This window comes from Dermacentor silvarum, chromosome 7, assembly GCF_013339745.2.
Source record: "Dermacentor silvarum isolate Dsil-2018 chromosome 7, BIME_Dsil_1.4, whole genome shotgun sequence".
NCBI classification, from domain to species: Eukaryota; Metazoa; Arthropoda; class Arachnida; order Ixodida; family Ixodidae; genus Dermacentor; species Dermacentor silvarum.
Genome location: NC_051160.1, coordinates 82703750 through 82713728, shown reverse-complemented (window position 1 = coordinate 82713728; position 9979 = coordinate 82703750).

The window sequence follows — 9979 nt, the reverse complement described above, 5'->3', positions numbered from 1 at the left end:
CGCAGTCTTGGTAAGCCCCGCACTAACGACTTAATGCGCCGCTGGAACAGTGCGGGAGCAGACGAGATGCCGAAGGCTAATCGGTTGTACGAGTATAAGCCCTGGTGCGTTTTAATGACGGTTATCTTTTTAGCCTCTTCTTCAAGCGGGACCGGTTATAAGCATTCCGCAAATCCAGTGTAGTGAATACTTCTCTCCCATAAACAGCTGCAAAAATTTCATCCACCTTTGGCAAAGGGAACTGCTCCAGGGGAGTGGCGGGATTCACGGTGAGTTTAAAATCGCCGCACAGCCTGACGTCCCCATTCTTCTTCACCACTGGTACAACAGGCGCAGCCCACTCAGAAACACTCACCGCAACAGAACGCCTTGCTGAACGAAGTGGTCAATTTCAGCGGACACGGTTTTGCGAAGCACGAACGACACTGAACGAGCCCTCAAAAACCGTGGAACCGCACCTTCTTTCTTGTACAGCTTCACGGGCGGACCTTTGCAACAGCTCTGCCGGTCTTCAAACAAGTCTGAGAACTCATCCAGCAGCTCTTTTATGGCGTCTGTAGACTTCGGCGCATAAACGCCTGGTAAAGCTTGTTCTTCGAAAAGTGACAAGCCGGCTTCGCGGAAAGCTTGAATTGTGTTTCTACCGCACAGTAGTGGACAGTCGACTACCACGAGCGAACTGTCCACTTGCGTCTTGCCGTGCTCCACAGTCATGGTGACTCGGCGGACCACTGGAATAGGCCCCAAGTAGCAGGTCAATTGAAGTAGCGTTTTTTCTAGCCCAGGCCACCACTTATGGTGCCTCTTAAAGATATTTTTGGAATAACACTGACGAATGACCCTGTGTCGATCACCATTCACAGTGTCCTGCCGCCCCAGACCAAGTTTCGTTCCATTTGTCGCGTCCTTGCCTGGTCAGCAATGTTCTGGGTGGATAGGTCGAAAAGCATTTCTTCCCTGCTGTCTTCCCTATCCGACAGTTCGTTGAGCGCGTTTGATCCCTGTTGGTTGGTGCGCCGGCGATGGTACATTCTCGCCAAGTGTCCTCAAGTGCCACATTTCTGGCACACCTTCCCGACATGTTGGTATTCGTGTACCGAATAACTTGAGCCGCATCTCCAGCACGAAGGGCGTGGTTCTCGTCTATCGTACCCGCTGCCACGACGCCGTTGAAAGAAAGGCACAATGCTAGCACCTTTCTCGCAATCTGCATTCCTCATGGAACAGAGGTTACGTTCAGCCGTTTCTGAAGACATTGCGAATTCCTCAGCTTCCTTTGCGTCAGCAGGAACCGCCTGGCGTCATCGTCAGGATACCACAGACTATCCGGTGTCGTAACATTCTGTCCAGAAAACTGCCCAAGTTGCAATCTTTCGCAAGACGTCGTAATTCGGCCAAAAAATCTTTAACTTTCTCGCCATCTTCTTTCTTCCGTATGAAAAATGCGTGACTTGCTGCTGTCTCGTTCACTTGCGCGCTGTAGTGCTCTTCTAATACCTTCACAACTTCGTCGTACTCAAAGCAGTTTACGGGCGTTCACGGGCATCGTGCCTGAAGAACTCGAACCACGCTGTCATTGAGCGATGCTACCGAAAGTGCCTGGCGCTTCGATGAGACCTTAATATCATTGCCTTCGAAGTAAGCCTCGAGGCGAATATGGTAGCCATTCCAAATGCTTGCTGTCTCGTCAAACTCGGGTGGCGTAGATCCTATCCTCGTCGGAACTGAAGTGACGCAACACAGTAGCGACATGAATACTGGGGCGCTATAACGTATAATGATTCCAAACTGTTTTGATTCCAATTTCTGCAATCAGCCTCCACGATTGGTCAAACCATTTTCGGGCCCCTGCCAAGTTTGCCTGTCTGTCACGCCACGTCACGAAAACCGCGATAGCTCATTGGTGTTGATAGCAAACAAAGGTGATCTCCTATAAATGAGGAGAATGTTTGATTGGTTTGTTCATACAACGCTGCAGGTCACCGTCCGATGCTTGCGTCAGTGGTTACGTAAATTTGACGTCAGGAGTTTGGAATGATTTTGCGTTATAGCGCCCCTGAACTGCTTATTGCTCTGCACTTGAGCTTTAAGTAACTGAAAACCACGTGAGTAGAAACACCCGCTGCGGCCGAGCATATAGCTGATAGATAGATAGCTGATAAGCTGATAGATAGCTGATAAGGAACTCGGGCACACAAGTGTGCTTTATCGACGACGCGGCACCCATCGTGACCGTTGTTGGAAAACCGCCTTTAAGGCCATAGCCCAATTGACCGTTGTAGAAACCCCTTTCAGAACGAATGTTTACTTGACAAGTTTACGCAAGCATAAAGTGTCACATTGACAGCTTTCGTTGACTTATGGCGCGCAATTACTGAGCTACTACCTTATCGGGGTTTTGCAAAGAGTGTACGTGGTTACGAGCGGGGGACGGGGTGACAAAGCACAAGTCAATCACCCAGCAACTTTGGTTTGCAGGGGATGCCTGTTAGTAATATTTTATTCTGCCCAAGGTGTCGGGCTCTGTGGCGCGGCGCGGAGTACGTGTGCTATGCATTTGTAACCTTCCCTCCTTGGTACGTTATTTTTTGTGTGTTGTTTTGAGGGAGAGGAGAAAACGTCGTAAGAGGTGGTACTGTAAAGGGCACTTGGATGAAGTGCAATGCTGCAATAGCCAGATGACGACTCACACGATGATCCTAGTACAGGATTAGTGATTGGTGCACCGCCGTACCACTCTCATAGCCACTCCGTGGCAACTGAGCTGTAAATGTTTGGGGCGGGGCACCGAAGGGTAGAAAACGTGGCCCCGTTGCCCTGACCAAGCGTTCTGGACACAATTTTGGTGCTATGCACCATCGGCTCTGCTGAAATAGGGTCGCCCTATGTGTGGCAGTTCCACCTTGAGTATCAACGTGCATTTCTTGTAAATAGTTCTGTAAATACAAAGTGTCTTCAAGCTTCACCCGTATCTGCTTCAAATTCATCGGAAGCCTCCAGCGAACCCGTCGCCGCTATCCTTAGCGGCAGTATTCTCCACTTGCGTAGACCGTCTCAGGCGGTGCGTCTCGGACGCCCAAGTTGGGAAGAAACAAACGTACCGTCGAGAGAGAGGGAGAAGAACCTGACATTACTCCACTTCTTTTTTTACGTCGAAGCTGTTAAGGGCTCAGTCTCCGATGGTCGTGTCCGCGTGTAGAAAACAAACTCTCAATGGCCGTATGCTGTATGTACGAGTGGCGGGGGACGCGCGCTATCACGGAGAGCGAACGCACGGTGGAGAGCAAACGCGACTTCCGTCGCGCGAAAGGCCGTGGGGGGCCGAGTGGGAGGGAGGAGAGGCGACGTTTAGCTGCGGCACCAAATGCGTATCTTGCCACCGGGCGCAAGATAAATTGGCGACTCCATCACCCGCGCGAAAGGAGGAAAGCGGGAAGGCAACGCGGGAAGGAGGGAGTGCGGCTTTTGCTCTGCGAGGAATTAACTGCGTACTTGTACTTTGCGCGGCGACGGGCGGTCGCGCACACCATATCTTGAAAGCGATCTGCAACACGGCTCCTACCTTTGTATGCGTTGTGCTTTCGCCGCTCAGTTCCCGTTGAAGCGATGGACAGCATGAACCTTCGCTCTCTGCTGCTGACGCGCTTGCTCACGCCAGCGGTTTGACAACGGTTGTGTGCGGTAAGCGAGTGTGATCTATTTGTTTCGCACTTTTCGTATTTCAGTTTGAGAAGATTCATCATAAAGGCATGCGCTGCCGGTGTTTTGTTTCATAACATTTCTTTATTGAGGAGCTGTAAAACTTCCACATGTTGCAGCACCATCAACGCGCAGAACTGTCATCGATGGCGGCGGCGTTTTGCCCGCGTTCCCACCGAACGTGCGCGGTATGGTCGCCTGTGAATAGGGTGTGCGTCACCGGTGTCAATACGGTGTGTCGTGAGAGAGGTCTGGTCTAAAGAGCGACCATTCAGGTCAAAAATGTCGCTGGGCGAGGGAAGCAGGTTTGTAGCTGGTCGGCGTGGTGAGGCGGAAGATTAGGAGCAATCACGGTTTTGAACTCCGGAAAGAAATCCGGCAAAGAAGATGAAGAGCCAACGGGAGACGATGTAATATCAGCAGTCAAGACTGATAACTGGCAGTCTTGGGAGGAGGACAACATAGGCAAGGTTATTTATTTATTTATTTAAAGTACCTACAGCGCCCTTGTGGGGCATTAGTGTAGGGGGGAAATATTAACATTCAAATACAAAAAATACAAATACATAGAAAAATGCAGATTGGCGACATCTGCGGTAGGACGTGGTCCCCAATTCCGAAGTTGACGAGAAGGCTGGTAGAGTTGTTGGTGATAGTGACAAAGGTGTACGGAAGAGCAACGTGATGGGCAAGAAGGACGTCCGCGAGAGGAGAAACAATATAGTCACCGTCAGGCACAGTTGGAGCGGGGGAGAGGAGGAGACAGGTCATGGCTTGTGGGGGGAGTCGAATGTGCTCGGCGGAGCACAATCTGCTGGGAAATTCCTGCGATAAGCGCGGAGTAAACAATACAGAGGTTTGGCTGTCAGCGACGGCCACGTGGGCGGCACATATTCCTATTGTGACCAGTGCCCTTCCATCAGTGACTCGCACAACATAGGACGCCGCAGGTGTCAGGACTTTAGTGAGCCGTCGACGAAACTGGTCGCTTACCACAGACATTTGCGCACCGGTATCGAGCAGAGCAGTAACACAGACACCACCCACGTACACAGCAAGTAAATTCCTATCTGTTGCTAAGGTCTGTAGAGGTATTGCAGTACTGGTCGTTCTAGCAGCGTCGCCCCTCGGAGCTGCACATGTCAGTTTCCCATAGAGCGCCGGTACATGGGGGACCGAGAACGGCGAATAGTGGGTGAGCGACACAGGGGACGTCGTGGTAAGGGTGAACGATTCTGCCGTGTAGATGCGGACGCCTGATTAGAGTAGTATGGCTCTGTGTAATGTTCCAGTGGTGGACAAGTACCTGGTGAGTGGAGGTAAGGTGAGGACGCAGATTGATAATGCGATGACGTCTAGGTATTGCGGCAGTGAAGGGAAATGTGGCCAACGCGTCGGCAGTTGAAGCAAAGCGGCCTGTCATCGGATGTTCGCCGTCCCGCTGGATTTCGAAAATGCCAAGAGGGGTACTGACGTGGCAAAGAAGGGATCGTAGGAAAGGCTTAGGTATCCGATCGGTGGACAGAACAGACAGACTGAATGCCAAGGTTCGCGAACTCTTCGCGCACCACAGAGTGCACGAGGGAAATTGTCGGTCGAGAATCCATAGCATAGGTCTGGAAGCCCACCGTTGCCGCGGCTTCGATCTCTCGCCGAACGACACGAATGTGTCTTTCGGACGTTGGCGGCTGATGCGGAGAGTGAAGATCCTCGCACGACGAGGTAGCAGCCGTATTTAAATGACGTGTGAACTGGTGCGCGATGCGACGATTTTTTGTTTCTTCGAAGCGTCGACATTCATTAATGACGTTGTCGGTGGTGGAAAAATTTTTACATACCAGAAGATTAAAAGCGCCGTCCACTATGTCCTTCGGTACGTGGTACACATTGTCTTCTTCTGACATCCGCTCTTCAACCTTGCGGCAAAGGGCAAGAACATCCTGAATGTATGTCATGTATGATTTGGTCGATATCTGGACGCGAGATCCAAGGTGCTTTTACGCAGCTCGCTGACGGGCAACAGGCTTGCCGAATAACTCGCGCAGCTTTTGCTTACATTGCTCCCAGCTAGTCAGTTCTTCCTCGTGGTTTCGAAACCAGACCCGTGCCGAGCCTTACAGGTAGAAAATTATGTTTGCCAGCATAACGGTTGGATCCCACCTGTTATGGGCGCTGAGAAGTTCGTATATGTGAAGCCGCTCATCAACGTCAAGATTGTCGTTCCCGGAAAACGTGCTTGGGTCGCGGGGTTGGGACAAGATGACTGTCGGCGTTGGGGGTAGCGGTTGCTCCTGTCGGCATGGCGGCTGTCCCAGCAGAGTCTACAGCAGTCGTCATGTTGTTAGTGGCCAGGCTACGTACGCTGCTCAGCTCCGTCCTGCACAGCAGTACCCCGCACCTCCACCAAATATATCACAGAGGGAAGAAGCAAGACGGGAAATGTATTTACAATATGTACACGATTCCCACGGATTGACACAACGGGCCACTCACTGAAGCGTCGTCTTCTTCAGAATCAAGCTTGTGCATCTCTTCCGCGATGTCGTGCAGAGCAGTGTAACAATAAATCGATTGATTGATGGATGGCCTCACTCTCATACATGGCTAAGCTCGCACTGACTGGGCGACCGCGGCGTTCCTCATAAGGTCACCCCACATTCAACGTTTTCCTGGCGTTTTCTGGCGTTTCTTCAACCAGGGTTGCTCAGCGTCAACGATGACGGAGGCGCCAAGCCGAAACTCCGTGCTCAAGACACACCAGATCTCGCCACCGTCACCGACGACGCCGAGAGACGCAACGACAATAGACGGCGGTAAAAGCGCTGAATCTGTTTGTTTAGGGGCTTTATACAGGCGCGCGGAGAGTCACGTGGTCAAGTGACCATCAAGCTGCGGAGAGCGCATGCGCCAATCCGGCGGTGGTGAGAGAGCTCGGCACGGCAAGTAACGTGATGCATTTCCAAGGCTACCAGGCAGCTACGGTCAAATAAAGCTCAAATTGCTGGCGACGGTGAATCTCAGCTCGACGTCTTTAGTAAAGCTTTCGCTTTTAAAATGTTGCACCTATTGTTACATGACATTACATGACGTACGCCTATACTTGAATATGTGACGTCAATGACCTATCGTTACCCCACCTGAAACTTCCACAAACTGCTAAATGCTCGATTCAACGCAGCTTATGGCTTCTGTTTCATTTGTCGTTTCCCCATTAGAGCTTTTTCAAGCATGAAACCCCTAAAACAGCAATAGCTGGTTATTTATTCTCTTATGCGAAACAAAACTCGTACTGGGAGTGTACGAGTAATCTTGCAGCGGAAAGTGGCAGACGGCAAATGTGAGTCATTTTGTGGGCGCCTGCAAGCGGTACTCGTAGAACATCCATTAGTCGCATTCCAGGCAAACCAATTTGTAAAATTTTCTCAGGCATTCCATGTGGAGCGATCCATCTTCACATAAGTGGAACAAGGACTGTGAGTTTGGTGGGCTTATTGAAGATGGCAACGCACGGTAGAAAGACGGTTTAGCATTTCCACAGAAATAAAAAACTGTGCGTGCAATGACACGTAGCAAGCTTAGGCGTCACTTGAATGAAATAAAGTTAAAACTGAGAGAGAGAATGAACTTTAACGAAAAGGATGGCTCAGTGGCCTAAGCAGGGATAAGAGTCTCAAAAGTATGCTTTCCAAAGGGTCTGCCTTGCCGCCTATGGTTCGGAGAATTGTTGAATCCATTAGGAAGCACTGCAATACATCTGAAAGGTCGAGAGGCCATAATTTCTGGTTTTTGGATTGTTAAAGCCAATTCCTAGGGTAATGATGCATTTAAATTGATATGCGTGATATAGCTCTTTCAAATGTCAGCCTTTTGCATTCCTTTCTGCTCATTGGAGCTCTCGCCAACTGCCTCTGAAATTCAGTGCGCAAATGCAAATGGTTTCGTACATAGCGGCGTTCGCTGTACATGACGTTTCTTGTGGAGGTTTCTGCTAAGCCACACGTGTTTAATAACACTTGCATGCATATGCTTCTACGAATGTTCATAATCATCTTCGAGGTAAAGTATGTGAGGTGAAGCAATTTCCCTCGAACATTCTTTAAATAGAGTGTTCCACAACTGCGGCACAACATTCATGTCACTAATCATTGTTTTTCTTGGGGTGTTCTTGCAATTTTACGGGGCTCGTTGCCCTGGTGACAGCCATGACGACAACCAAGTGGCAGACTGGCAGCTTGCTTTTTTGTTGACCAAAGAACATCTAGATTCACTATAAGCTGTTTTGTAGCGCTGATAGAAAGCAGACATCAAAGCAAACAAGGAGAAATGCGAGCGTGAAGTGACTAGAGAGGCTGAACTGAGGTCTGGAAAGGCTCAATCTCTAGAGAAAACTCTTGAGCCAAGAAACAGGTTGGAGTTGCAATCATTTGGCTGAATGGTGAGTTTTACTGTCGGCTCGACCACGACAAATCGTCCAGAGTGGAACATCTTCCACGTGTGTTGCATAGAATAGGCAGGTGGCGATTGGAAGCCTTCTAAAATCTGCTTTCAACAGACCAAAGGACGCGCTGCGTGAGGGTACTGTCCTCTCGTACCAGCACTCAGACACAGGTATTCTAGTCTAACGCATTATCTGAACCTCGTGGCCAACGTATCGAGCCAACGTAGTCTGACTGTCAGTGCTGTCACGCACCTGGCTGGGATGGGCCTGTCATGGACCTGGCTGGGCACCCAGCTTTTCCTAAAGACTGGGAGGGTAAAAATTAATCACCGCGCTCATGGATCGACTGCCCGAGCCTCAACACGTTACCAAGGTGCGCAGCACCTTGCAAAGCTTATTTTGCGTCCTGCAAAGGGCCTTTTCCTACTTCAAAGGAGCCCACGAACGCTTCACGACACGCTAAGCGTCTTAGCTGCCCTGATCACTGCAGAGGCTCGTGCGGCTACAGTAGAACATCTCTGTCATAAACAGTGACGACCCCGCGGCGACAGGAAGGCTCCAGCGTGTTAACGAAACCACCCTTCATGGTAAGACGCCCCCAATCCACATATATATGGCACCGTCCAACAACTCATGCAGTGGTGTGAATCAAAACGTGGAATTCAACACCCCACCCGAAGACCTTATGTGAGAACTCCAAGCCCCAAATAAGGAAATTATTGCGGCTGGTATGATGGATAAAACAGCCTCTGCAATCATAACTTTCCAGGGCTCGCATGCACCTCGCCAGCTATTCTTCAGCGGAGGTGTATACCACAGCATTACCCAGCGACCCAAGGCGCAAATATGCTCAACATGCTTTGCTATAGGCCACAGATCAGACATCTGCCGCGACAGTGCAAACGCAAAGTGGAGCCCATATGGAAAACGGTATCGGGATCCGGTAGAGGATCAAGAATGCAAACCAGGCTATGCGGATGACCGACCTTTGAAGTGCGACAAGCAGCTCATAAAGCGGTCAGAGAGGCAACCTACCAGAAGCATTCACAACAACGAGGGGACAACAAGGAAAACGAATAGAACGAAAGTATTCGCTATCTCAAGCGGAAAAGCAAATCCAAATCGCTACTCCAACAACACACCGAAGGACGGATGTCGTTCCAGAAGCCGCTCCACACGCCGTCAACAGTCCAGAGACCACAGCTGATGCAGAGGGCGCGGCCGCTCTGGCGTCCGCGGTCAGTTCGTGGGTCCATAGTCAGGTCTGGAGCAGCAGACAGTCCGAGGACCACAGCCGGCCCGGAACCGCATTTCTGGGTCCAACAGCGACATTGTAGATTGGGCTCAGAAAACGCTTCTAAGCGTATATCACCACCGCTTTGCTAATACGGACGCTGGGCCTTGCTCTAAAACTGTTCGATTATAATCATTGTCCTTACTTCGCTACCGACGCAATCGCGGTGACCTTCTGTTTCTTTTCAAACTCCTCATGGTATCATGTGCCCCAAACTCCTCAGTTGTGTAATTTTTCGTATTCCGGGCAAGATCACCAGAGAACATAAAGCTTTCCATGTTCCTGCCTGTAATCACAAACAATAAACCGTCCACACAATAGTCTTGATAACGCCTACTTTCATGACATTAATATTTTTTACTACTCTCTGTCATTATTCTGTTCTGAGCTTCGCGTTGCTCTGTCATATCTTCGCAGTTTCATATATTGTGTAAGTGCCGTTCTCCTCCTTTTTCCTATGAATTCATTTGGCGCCTTGTATATTCATCCTTCTTTTCAAGATTGTTAACTTTTATTCAGTGTTTTGTTTTTCTGATATTCCCCTGCCA